We start from the raw sequence: 12,953 nt of genomic DNA on the forward strand, positions 1-12,953 counted from the left end.
TCCATTGTGTATATAAACCACAATTTCTTTATCCATTCATCAGTTGATGGACATTTAGGCTGTTTCCACAATTTGGCTATTGTTGAGAGTGCTGCTATAAACATTGGGGTACAAGTGCCCCTATGCATCAGTACTCCTGTATCCCTTGGGTAAATTCCTAGCAGTGCTATTGCTGGGTCATAGGGTAGGTCTATTTTTAATTTTCTGAGGAACCTCCACACTGCTTTCCAGAGCAGCTGCACCAATTTGCATTCCCACCAACAGTGCAAGAGGGTTCCCGTTTCTCCGCATCCTCTCCAGCATCTATAGTCTCCTGATTTGTTCATTTTGGCCACTCTGACTGGCGTGAGGTGATATCTGAGTGTGGTTTTGATTTGTATTTCCCTGATAAGGAGCGACTTTGAACATCTTTTCATGTGCCTGTTGGCCATCTGGATGTCTTCTTTAGAGAAGTGTCTATTCATGTTTTCTGCCCATTTCTTCACTGGATTATTTGTTTTTCGGGTGTGGAGTTTGGTGAGCTCTTTATAGATTTTGGATACTAGCCCTTTGTCTGATATGTCATTTGCAAATATCTTTTCCCATTCCGTTGGTTGCCTTTTAGTTTTGTTGGTTGTTTCCTTTGCTGTGCAGAAGCTTTTTATCTTCATAAGGTCCCAGGAATTCACTTTTGCTTTTAATTCCCTTGCCTTTGGGGATGTGTCGAGTAAGAGATTGCTACGGCTGAGGTCAGAGAGGTCTTTTCCTGCTTTCTCCTCTAGGGTTTGGATGGTTTCCTGTCTCACATTCAGGTCCTTTATCCATTTTGAGTTTATTTTTGTGAATGGTGTGAGAAAGTGGTCTAGTTTCAACCTTCTGCATGTTGCTGTCCAGTTCTCCCAGCACCATTTGTTAAAGAGACTGTCTTTTTTCCATTGGATGTTCTTTCCTGCTTTGTCAAAGATTAGTTGGCCATACATTTGTGGGTCTAGTTCTGGGGTTTCTATTCTATTTCACTGGTCTGTGTGTCTGTTTTTGTGCCATATTGACTCACTTCTACAGAATAAAAAATGGCAGGAGCAATGAGATGTCACTGCTAAGATTAGGTTACAAAAAGATGATGTCTTCTATCTGGGAAGCCTTCTTTCTAAGTCCTTGCTCTAGGGAAGGAAGCTGCTATGTTATGAGGATCTGTACAGAAATGCTCACATAAGGATCACAAACATCCACTTGAGTGAATTTGGAAGTGGATCCTTTTTCAGTCAATGCTTAATGACTGTTGCCCCAGCTGATCCCTTGACTGATGAGAGACCCTGAGCCAAAGGACCCTGCAAAGCCACACCTGGATTCTTGACTTACAGGAACTATGAGATAATAAATGTTTGAGCCTCTAAATTTTGTGGTAATTGTTATGTAACAATAAATAACTAGTACACCCACCTTGAAATATCCCTCCCCTTCCTTTCCACTTACCCAAGTCCCGCCTCTTTCAAGCCTCAGCTATTCCAAGAAACTTTGCTCATAGTGATTGTCCATGAGCTCCTAGAGCACTGCATATGAAGCCAGTGCACTCATTGTTAGATAGTATGTGCTTTCTTGTATTTTTGTATTCGTCTGTAATCTTTAATTGTAATTCTAATGCTGTCTTTAAAATAAATTGTAGACACATTAAGGAGACTAGAACTTAGGCTAGAACTTGACTTACAGGTATTTCTATTCCCATGACCTATCCTAATATCATAAGTACAATAATCGCCCTATAAATAAATGTGTGAGGAAGATGATAGTGCATTGGAAGGAATATTGAATAGAAGGTATCAGGAGAGCTGTTGTTCTCACAAACTCAATGTCTACTTTGCATCATAATGCCTGGGTTGTAATTTAATGTTGAGAGAGAATTCCAGACTAGTCAGTTGAGCAGAAAAACAGTTGGCTACTAGAGCCAACAGAGTGAAAGCACTCCCTAAACGATTATTAAATATTTGTATCTGTAAGTCCTCCTGCCTGTTGGTCTACTCAGTGGGTTCCTCCAGGACTTGGCTTCCTGTAGTCTCTGACACTTTTGGCTTATCCATTTCAACTTGGGACTTGGGATTTTTTTTTTTTTTTTTTTGATTCACTTGATCCATGACCAACTCACAGATCCCACACTGCCACAAATATTAGTCTCCAAGATCTCACTCAGCAACTAACATTGTGTTATCCCTCCCTACCCATCCCCATGCCCTTCCTGCCCCTGAACTCCTCCGTGACTAAGGGATGATATAAAACATTCAATATCTGAAATAGTTAGGGAGCATTTCAGAAAATGACTCTATTCATCCTTCTTCACAGAGTAAGAGTTAAAGCTATCTCTAATAGCTTTGGAAATTTTGATTAGGATGGTAATGGAAAACCATCCTTGCTTTATCTAGTTTATGCACACGAATGCTTTCACAATAAAGACTCTGGAATGAGCTACAACACTCATGATAGTAGAAATTCTGTTCATCTCAGCCTGCCCCCACAATAAGAAAACCTTCTCAGCATTGAAGATTGTTTTTTTTTCAACCTCTTCTCAGAAGTCCCTGAGAGTCAGGTGCAGGGCCCCCTTGGTTGCTTTGCATAAACCCTAATGAGATTTTCTGCCCTCTTTGACTGATAACTAAGCCCCCTCTCAACCAACCACAAAGATAAGGCCCTTGCCCCAACTTAGCTCTTGTCTCTCTTATCAGATGTTACTGTTGAGATTATCAGGTGGTCTCACCTCAGTGTGGTGCACATTTTAGCTACAGGTGGTCTTCTCATTGGACCTGCCCCCCTTGGTTTGACTCAAGGGTTCTGAGGAGACCAGCTTGCAGGGCTGTAGCACCGTGGATATCGGACGCACAGTAGTAGGTCCCAGTGTCTTTTATTGTTGCTCTTTGAATGTCAAGTATACATTGGCCCTTTAAAGCATCAATATTTCCTTTGAAATTACTGCTTATATTGGCATTAGAACTGTTGCTTAGTCTGTATACTAAAGTCAGGGAGTTATCTTCATTCTTCTTATACCAGCTCACTTGATAATTTTTCCAGTCCCCTCCCGTTATGCTGCATCGGAAGGTGGCAGGCTCCCCAACTAGAACAGTCAGGGTTTCGGTGTCTGGTTTCAAAACGATATCCAATGAGACCCCTGAAAGGGAAAGCCCAGGTGGAGAGGCTATGGAGATCTCCCTCCGTTCCAACGGGATGGAGCCAAGCTCAGCAATGGCCCTCCCCGAAGACCGCCCCCCCTACCCCCCGCCCCGCAAATCATTCCTGCAGCACATTTCCCTAAGAGTGAAAAGCCCAGTGGCTTGTCCTTACCTGCACAGGAGAGGGTGAGGTAGAAGAGGGGACAGGTCCACAGCATGGCTTCATGGGGGAGGCTCTTCAGTGTGCTGGTGCTCCCTGGCTGTCCCTGATCAGCCACTGCCTGCCTGGGAGAAGCTTTGTCAGTTATAAAGGTGTCTGGGTGTTAGTCACTTCCTCACAGAGAGGTGTGACAGCCCTACAAGGTCACAGGTTGGGCTGTTTATCCAACAAACTCAGGTGAATTACCTGTTGTAGGCCAGACACCATTTGGGAGAAGAGGAGGTGAACAGGACATGGCTTCTGTCTTCAAAACACTCAGTCTTTGTGGGGAAGCAGACATAGAGCAATTACGAAGGAGTGTTAAGTGCTATGGAAGAGGTTGGCACAAAGTGCTCCAGGAGCGGGGAGGAAGGAACTGTCTCTGCCTGGGACACGAAGAAGATTCCACCCTGAACAAAGCTGCGAGAGTTGAGTAGGGTGTTGTCAGCCTCTGCCTCTGGAGGGCATTCCCAGGGGAGAGGGCATTCTGCAGGGCATGGTTATTCTCCCTCCTTGTCATTCCTTTGCCGGTCCCTTTTCCTTTGGCCTCTGCCGCCCCTGCTTCCGTCCGAGCCTTCTTCACATGTTGCAGGCTGTTGCTATACTATTCCAAGACGTCTTCTTCCTGCTTCCAGACTCTCCCCATTTTCATCCGTTCTCCAAGCAGCCATCATACAGATTTTTCTTCAGACCAGGGGGGATCAGGTCACACCTCTGCTGAAACTCCTTCAGTAGTTTCCCTTGGCCTTTAGGGAAGTATGAAAATCCTATGTTATGGCCATAATTATCTCCTGATCTGCTTTTTTCCTCCAGTTTCACTTTTGGCCACTTGCACTCAGTATTTCAGCTGCACAAAAATACTTGCAGGTTCAAAGATGTATCATAGTCTTTATAGTACCAGTTTTTGCACTAGCTTCTCCTTCCTGGAAAAACCAGAACTTCCTCCTCCTTCCCCCACCCCAACTCGAGGGAAACATACCCTGGATTCCCTGAGCTTGTTGGGTCATGGCGCTTATCACCCCTATTACAATTATCCGATAATTTGTTTTCTGCACTGGGCTTTAAGATTCATTAGAACAGTGACTGTATCTTATTTATATTCGCTTTCTCAGTGCCCAGCACAGAGCTTGTCAATATTAGGAGCTTAGCAGAGATTCAACAGTCTAAGTAGGATTTCTGTCTGGAGTTTCCTGACTCTCAAGGAGCATTCTGGGCTGCTCATCTAGTGAAGGATGGGATTGGGAAAGGATTTGCCAGCAACCCAGGCCAAAACCTGGGAAGTAGGTCTTCTACATATTGTCGTAGGTGTAGGGAGAGGCAGGCCCTCTGCAACAGCAGGATATCTCCCACCTGGCTAGACCTTGTTTGTAATTGTAGAAGCGAACATTCTGATATCACCCCTGGGTGGCTAGGTGGTATCACTACCCGCATCATCTATGTGCAAAAGGGGCACTGGCTGTGCAGATCTAATGGCTCTGGGTTTTGAATCTTCCTTTGCAATTTAGCAGTAGCTGGGCAAGTGTCATCCCTAAGTCTTGATTTCCTCTTCTGCACATAGGGTCATTGTAGTAACCATGCAGGGATGTTGTGAGGTTGAAATGAGAGAACACATGTGAAGTAGCACTTACCCCTGTGCCTGGCACACAGTGGAATGCCCACTAGATGTCGGTTCTTTGCCACATCTCTTTTGCTTTGCCATCGGTGGGTTAGTGACCTAGTCATAACTCCCTACCTGAGCCATCATCACCAAGGGAGATACAGAACTTGTCATTTCAGGTGTGGCACACAATGTTCTGCTGAGGGAAGGAGGTGTTGGCCCAGCTCAGTTAGGCTGTCTGTAGGACTCTGGGCAGGTGAATGATGACCTGAATGTAGCTGTGTCAGAGATGAATGGGCAATGTCACTAACTTCTACACCCTTTGGCAAAGGAGTCTCTGGCAACACGATGGACGCCCATAGGGGCTAGAGACACAGTCTTTTTTTGTCCATCTGGCATGAAGAAAGAATAGGAAGACTTGAAGAAGCAAAAAGACCCCAGGGTCAGATCAAATCAACCCACACTGGGTCCTACACACTCCAGCTCAGTGCCCTTCTCTTTGATGGCCACTGCCACTCTGGGTCTTTAGTATCAAACATCTATCCAGAGGATCACTGGAATATTAGTGGGAGAGAGTGCCAGAATTTCTGATTTTATCTCTAATTGGAAGTTTCAGGAATCTACTTTGCCTTTGATTTGAGAACACATCCACTCTTTCCCTACTCCCTTTGAGTTCTTTGGGAGAAAAAAGAGAGAAATTTAGTGAAGGAAAGTTCTTTGCTTGCTTTATCTCATACTCATTACCCTCAAACTTCCCACATAAAGCTTTAGTGACAACAAAGTCAGACTCTGGTGTGCGCCCACGATTTATCTCTGTTCAGGCACGGCAGTTATCAGCTGTTTGCCCTGTTTCTAGTTGCCGTCTTTGCTCTTTTGTTTCTCTGCCCTGGCACCAGCTGGTTGGACAAGCAACTGAAGAACAAGAATGGAGGTGAGTAAAATGAGAGAAAATGCCCTTTCTATGTCCCTTGGCCAGGACCTCAGCTGCCTGGGGTCCCAGGACGGCCTTCAGTAAGTAAGTGGTTCTTGGTCTGGCTGCTTTGGGATCAGAATGCTCAGACGGATGGGATTACTTTGTTTCTCTGATGTGTTTTCACTGAAATGTCTGAGCCCCACTGGTTGTGTTAAAGCAAACATAAGATATTTTTGGAAATTAGTGAGGAATTTCAATGGGTGTCAAGGAAAATCACAGTGTCATTTGTCTCTAAAAAGATTTTGGCTGCCACTATTCCATCTGCGACTCACTTACCCAGCTGTGTGGCACTGAATGAAGCAGCTGCCAAGCAGAGCAGCGGAGAGGCAAGCTGGGACTCTTCTGAGTTGTAATTCTGCTTCTGTTACTGACTTGGGACTTTGAGATGTAAATAAATAAACTTTTCCATATTTAGTCTCAGCTCAATTCCTTTAAAAAGTTTGCCAGGCTCCCATCTACCAACTCATCCTGAAATCTCAAGGTCCTAATCCCAATCCATGCTTTGATCCTGGAACCCTCCCGTAATCGCTACCACCAAGTACTTCTCTTGCTCCCATGTGTGTCTGGTCTGGTTCCTCTGTTAGGCCGTAAGCCCTTGCTACAGTGTGAACTCCAAAATGGCAGAGAGCTTATATCATTTGCCTTGAACCTTGGCTCTTGGCATAGTGTCTGACACATAGTAGACACTCAATGTATATATATTTATATTTTAATATAAATGATTGTCAAATTGGCTAACATACAGTGTGTAAAGTGTGTTCTACCTCAATATATATTTTTGAATAAAAACTGAACCATGCCAATTCTATACTCTGAGACTTATTGACACTTATGAGCAATTGTTTTTTTTTTTTTTTTTAAGTGTATTTATTTATTTTGAGAGAGACAGAGACAATATAAGTGGGGGAAAGGCAGAGAGAGAGAGAGGGAGAGAGAGAGAATCCCAAGTAGGCTCTGTACTGATAGTGCATGAAATCATGACCTGAGCCGAAACTGAGAGTTGGATGCTCAACCAATTGAGCCACTCAGGCACCGCTTGATGAGCATTTGTTAACCTTCCTGCTCACCTTTTCTTCTATGCCTGTCCTTCAAGGACCACATGGGGAGACTAGAGGGCTTCCAGTTAGGCCATGAGGTGGTTGGGACAGATCACCACCCAGAAACCTGCCCTTGGGAAGTACTCTCCAGTCCATACATAAGTTTCTAGTGACTTTGTTTTTCTTCCAGAGATTATCCTTTCACTTTGGTAGTAGCAGGTTTTGTAAAGGAAGAAAGATTATTTCTCTCACGGTACTCTTAGCATGGCAGAATCAGAGACCTGGAATTATGGGATAGTTTTTCCACTGGCAGAGAACACAGCAGGGTTACTAGGGTTGTAAGTGTCCTTTAGAAAACCCACGTTCTCCAATTTAACATTCAGCAATTCTGGAGATGTGTCATCAATAACCCTGAGGTGCCCTGGAGAAAAGCAAGCCCAGGAGGAAAGTGACTTACTCACTCACCAGACACTTTCTGGAGCTGTGCCCATCCCAGTAAGGTTAAGACTTTGAAATCTGATCCCCAAAGCCAAATGGGGCAAAGGGTTTTCCTCCAGTTCTTTATCCCAAGAAAAGCCTCCAATTTTGTATGATTCTGAGCCCTTAAAGGGCTGCTCTTGGGGGGCACCAGTGCTGATGAGCCCATATGTTGGCTGCAAATGAGAAAGCCAGCAAGACAGCAGGGGATTAGGATTTCCACTGATGAATAAATGCAGTATCTGAGGCAGCAGGAGATGTGTATCTTCAGAGGAGAAAATAGAGGAGACAGTTCTATTTACTCCTAGTTCTCAGCTCAGCGGGTCACACCAAGGAGTTTCCCTGGGTGGTTCCTTAAATAAGCAGAGGCAGAAATGGATGTGTCCTTGTAGAGCCCATGTACTTTTGGAATCTTGGGATCATCTTCATTTGATAGTTTTTTAGGATGTCATAAGGTCAGGGGTGCTTTGACTTCATTTGTCATGTTCTTGGAGGTGGGAAGTCATGTAGTACACTTGTGATGTTGATGGAACTAATTCCTTATTTATAATTATGCTTATAAACAACTTTAATTTTATAAGTGATTCCACTATCCATTTAATAAGTGGGGGGGGGAGTACTGTTGTGTTTTAATATCTCATAAAGTCTATATTTGCTTATTTTATGGGGGTCAAGCAGAAATTACTTTCCTTTGGTTTCATTTTTTCTATGTAAGAACGCTTTTAATAATTTATCAGCAACTAGTGAAAAAGGTCCTGAAGATCTTTTGAATTGTATTTCTCTCTATTTTCATTGATATTTTGTTCTTACTAGATGGGATACTAATATATGAAAGAATGTTTAATTGCCTAAGAGATTGACTTATTTTTTTTTTTTTTTCAACGTTTATTTATTTTTGGGACAGAGAGAGACAGAGCATGAACGGGGGAAGGGCAGAGAGAGAGGGAGACACAGAATCGGAAACAGGCTCCAGGCTCTGAGCCATCAGCCCAGAGCCCGACGCGGGGCTCGAACTCACGGACCGCGAGATCGTGACCTGGATGAAGTCGGACGCTTAACCGACTGCGCCACCCAGGCGCCCCCTAGATTGACTTATTTTTTAATCAAGAAGCTCCTCAAGCTCCAATCCAGCCCAGTGGTAGGGACGTGGTGAGGAGTTATCATCATGATAGCATCACCATCAACAACAAGGGTGACTGGTGCTTACCGAGTGCTTCCTATGTGCCAAGCATAGCTCTAAGTGCATGACATATAATAGTTCACTTAATTCATGCTACAATTCTCTAAGGTAGATATTATTATTATCATTATTTTAAGTTTTTTGCGGGTTTTTTTTTTATTAAGTAATCTCTATGCCCAACATAGGGTATAGAGGGCATGACCTTGAGATCAAGAGTTGCATGCTCTATAAACTGAGCCAGCCAGTGCCTCTATTACCATTATTTCCTAAACGAGGAAAGCAAGGCATAGAGTAACTTGCCCAAGGTCATATAGCTAGTAAGTCAGTAAGTGGAAGATTTGGGATTCAAAATTTAAGAAGTCTGGATTTCAAGTCTCCTTCAGTCATTCATACTATACTGTCGACTCTATATCTATCTATCTATCTATCTATCTATCTATCTATCTATCAATTATCTATCTACCAATCTATCATCTATATAATTTCCTGGATGTGCGTGTATATATATACATTATATATATAATTTTTTTTCAGGTTTTTAGAAATGTTGATAAGTTTTCAAGGATCGGTGATTAAGATGTTGATTGTTGGCTTTCAGTTTGTATGTGTGTCTGTTCATTTGTCTTTCTGGGTGTTAGGGACTGTGCCTTTATGTGTCAGGTCAAAGGCTCAAGTAATTCAACAGTATTTAATTTTCACTTTTCATGGCTTAGCAAGATAAAAGTGAGGAGGTGCCACTTGCTGAATACATTTCATTACTTGAGAAATGATTGTTTTATATCTTTGTATCCCCATAGCACCTACTATATCCATTTGTAAGCCATAAGGTCCCCTTAGTTTTGAGTGAATGAATTGAGGAATGAACAGGGGGAGGTTCAAGATGACTCTGAACACCTTCTGTCTTGTTGGATGACCCTCTGAATTTCTGGTGTTGAGTTTGCCTGAGGCTTACGATTTTTGTTCCATGTGATACACAGTATGTATCATGGTGCCGAACAGCACAGTAGTAAATGGCTTTGTCTCTAGGCTGCACATGCTTAATGGTTAAGGTACTGGACAACAACTTTCTGTTCACAAACAACTGGTAATGTTCCAATTCCACGGTGCCTTGAGAGGTATGGCCGATATAGGTGAATCTTTGGTCAGCTCTTTGCAGATACCAGTACACAGACTCAAAATTTTTATCAGGAATATTGTATTGGCATGGAAACTCCACATCTGTCCCAATTATGGCAGTTATGTTGGAAGATTGTATAATTTCAGTCTTGCAGGAGCCATCTGGAAAAGAAAAAGGGATAGGAAATGAGAAATGAGAAAGAGAGGGAAATTGCACCTGTTTACCTGGGAGCCACGTACAGAGGAAGGGCAGTACAAGGCAGAGAAGCCGGGACATGGTGGGTCTGCAGTTCTTCTCAGTGCTGTTTACCAGGAAGCCTACTTGGCATGCACGATGCACTCGGGCCACCTTATCTGCAACAGCCATGTGGCTGCTTCATTGCTGCAGCAATAAAGGAAAGAGGTCCTTGGGGGTGGTTGGTGCTCACGCTATCGAAAGACACACTCAGATTTGTTCAAAGGCAGCGATCCAACAGGCCCCTTTAGAGGAGGCTCTGGCGCTCCTCTGCCACTTGGGGCCCGTGTTTTCAGCATCTGGTGCCATTCTCTTATCAGCCCCGAGAGGCTTATTCTTTGAAAGGAAACAACCAGGGAGACAGTCTTTTGTTGAAAGACATTTGGTGGGTCATGATCTCTTGGGTCCTTGTTCCTGAGTTTCAGGGGTCTAATGTGCGCAGAAGGATGAGGTAAGGTCTGAGCAGTCATTTTTTTTGGATGTAGTACTATGGCTTTTGTTGCCCACCTGGCAGTTTCTGGTTCTAGGACCCCACTCCACAGAAGCCAGACAGGGAGGAAGTAATTTGTTCATTTTTAATTAATTGATGAACCAGTCAAGCACCCATTTATCAGATACTTATTGAGTGTCAATTACATGCAAGCTTTCTGCTGAGTGCTGAGGACACAGTGGAAGCAAAAAACCAGTCCAAGTTGCTGATTGTGGAGTTTAAAGTCTGATGATGATGTTTCACTTCAGGCAAGAGAAGGAGGTACAGCCCATCACACAATATGTAGGAAGCTGCGGAGGGGCCCATGAAGGGGCTTCTGGGGTCTGCCCATATCCAGACAGGGCTTTCTCCCAGTCAACACAGCTGGTTGTGAGCTCACCATGGAGGAGCAGAGATTGGAATTTCCCCTGGCAACCCCCACCCCATCTGAGAATCAGAGGGTTCCTTTTCTACCCACCTTCCCTTCTAACCATTTTCCTATCAAGAAATCATTCTATTTGTTGACGATCCAAAGTTTTGGAGTTCCTGACTTAGCACTGTTATCATTCTATTCTTGGAGCAGAATCAGCTGGGCAGCAATCGTTCCCACTGTGAACATAACTGCATCTTTTGTGTGATGGCTTCCTTTTCATTGTGTACACAGTGACTGCAGAGCCAGGAAATTTTAATTTGGGATAAATAATAAGCTATCTTTAGGGCCAATCTTATTTTGAGAGTCAGGGCTGATGGAGGTCAAGAATTCGCTTTCTTTTCTCCCCTTTGTCAAGGCTTTTCCTCCCACATCCGCCTCCATCTTACTTACGTCATCTTTTTCCTAGTATCTTTTCCAAGACTGCTCATCTTTCTGCAAGATAGTCTCATGAACAACTTTAAAGGCATAACGGGACAGTGCACAAAGAAATAAGGAGACACTCACCCCAGAATGCCTGGGCTTAGGGTTACACAGAAGAGAGCTGGGGACAGCTGAGGCCACACAGACACACAAACAGGCATGTGGAGGTGGGGGTTGGGGATTGGGGGGGGTTGGTGACATGGCGGTGGGGGTGCCTGCACTAGAGCAGGTGGTATGATGGGGTGGTCGGGAGTCCTCCCGAGGCATGGCCATAGCAGTGTGAATGATGTCTGGAAGCAGGTTGGGAAGATATATGTGTGTTCATGGGGACTGCAGACAAATTCACCAAAGACCCCTAAGGAAGGCCATCCCTGGTGGTGGGGGAATGTCATACCCAAAGCCATTCTACTGAATAGGGGCTCTAATTTTTTAGGACGACTGACACCTCAAGACTTAATGTACTAAAAAAAAAAAAAAAGAATTAATTTTAGATAGCAAGGCCATAGAACTTGGGAACCAGAGAGTATTCAGTATGCAACCAGGGTGCCAGGAAGAGGCCATCTCTTCCTTCTCCTTCAACCCCCCTGGTACCATTCATTTACTTTTGAAGTGTCTCCTCAATCTGTTTACTCTTTCCAGGTCCTTATTTCCAATCCTTCTCATTGTCTACCTCACTTTTTGCATTAACTTTATATCCGATCTCATGGCCACAGCAGCACGAAAAATAAAATCCACCAGTTACTTACCAGGGCTGTGTGGTCCTGGAGTTGTAAGAAAGGCCTATGGTTTCAAGGCAGACAACCTCAGACACTTCTTGCCTAGGACAAGGTGTCAGAAAGTTAAGAATTCAGGAAAGATTGTGAGATTTTCAAAATCACAAGGCAGGAGGATGTGTGACCTGCCATCAATGTCAAACCTGGTCATCAGACCTAGTATCAAGGCCTCAGGCATTATCCACCCACCAGAGACCTGGAAAGGGAAATCAGAGCCCTGAGACAGGTCTGTATTGAATGCAGGAAATAACCCTGGGGACCATCCTTGCCTCTCGACTCTTGTGTATTGACTGTCAGTCTCCTCTTTTACAGAAATTTCTGTACATTGTTTTTTTTCCAGGTACGGAACTGAGACACTACCCTGGAGGCCTGTCCCTTAATCACAGTGAAGGCATCTTGAGAAAGTACATAGGATAGGACACGCTTAACACAGGGGATCATCTCAGCTCCCACGCTTAACATGGGATCATCTCAGCTCCCATGGACAGTGATTGAATTGTTTTTTTTTTTTTTTTTCAATTTCTGTTTGCTCTCAGGAAAGTATCCTCTGATTACAGACTTTTTATGAGAAGGATCAGGACCAGCCATGTCCTCTGAGGACCTAGATTTGAACTGTATAGTGAAATTTCAGTTAGAAATTTACAACTATACAACTTACAACTTACAAAGCGAGGGCTTTTCTTCTCTTTCCTTTTTCCCCCACTTTGGTTGGAGAACGTCTCCTCGAAGACTGTTGGGCATGTTCGGGTTCTGTCGGGAGAGTAGAGACTCTCGGTGAATTTTAGAGCACTCTTTTTTTTTTGTTGAGAAAACTGACGTAAGGTTGAGAATAAGTTTATTCACACCTAAAACAAATATCCACTCATTGCTGTCGAGGTGATGAAGTTATCATAAAACTAAAGGCAGGGGC

At 43.8% G+C, this 12,953-nt stretch overlaps 1 protein-coding gene and 2 long non-coding RNA genes across 9 annotated transcripts in view; 1 reads left to right on the forward strand and 2 right to left on the reverse strand.

Annotated features, from left to right (window-relative positions):
- LOC112855941 (T cell receptor alpha chain MC.7.G5-like) overlaps positions 1-12,953 on the reverse strand; it is a 167,161-nt gene that overhangs the window by 72,398 nt on the left and 81,810 nt on the right. The gene's annotated exons all lie outside the window — the stretch shown is intronic.
- The window catches only part of LOC147580085 (uncharacterized), a 323,282-nt gene that overhangs the window by 69,924 nt on the left and 240,405 nt on the right, over positions 1-12,953 (forward strand). The gene's annotated exons all lie outside the window — the stretch shown is intronic.
- LOC147580088 (uncharacterized) lies at positions 2,853-4,194 on the reverse strand. Its single transcript, XR_015252528.1, has 3 exons — positions 3,541-4,194; positions 3,307-3,419; positions 2,853-3,133 (listed from the first exon to the last, which is right to left on the reverse strand). It is a non-coding gene; the product is annotated as an uncharacterized LOC147580088 (long non-coding RNA).

Source organism: Puma concolor, chromosome B3 (assembly GCF_028749965.1).
Source record: "Puma concolor isolate L17-30 chromosome B3, mPumCon1.1.hap2, whole genome shotgun sequence".
Classification (NCBI taxonomy): Eukaryota; Metazoa; Chordata; class Mammalia; order Carnivora; family Felidae; genus Puma; species Puma concolor.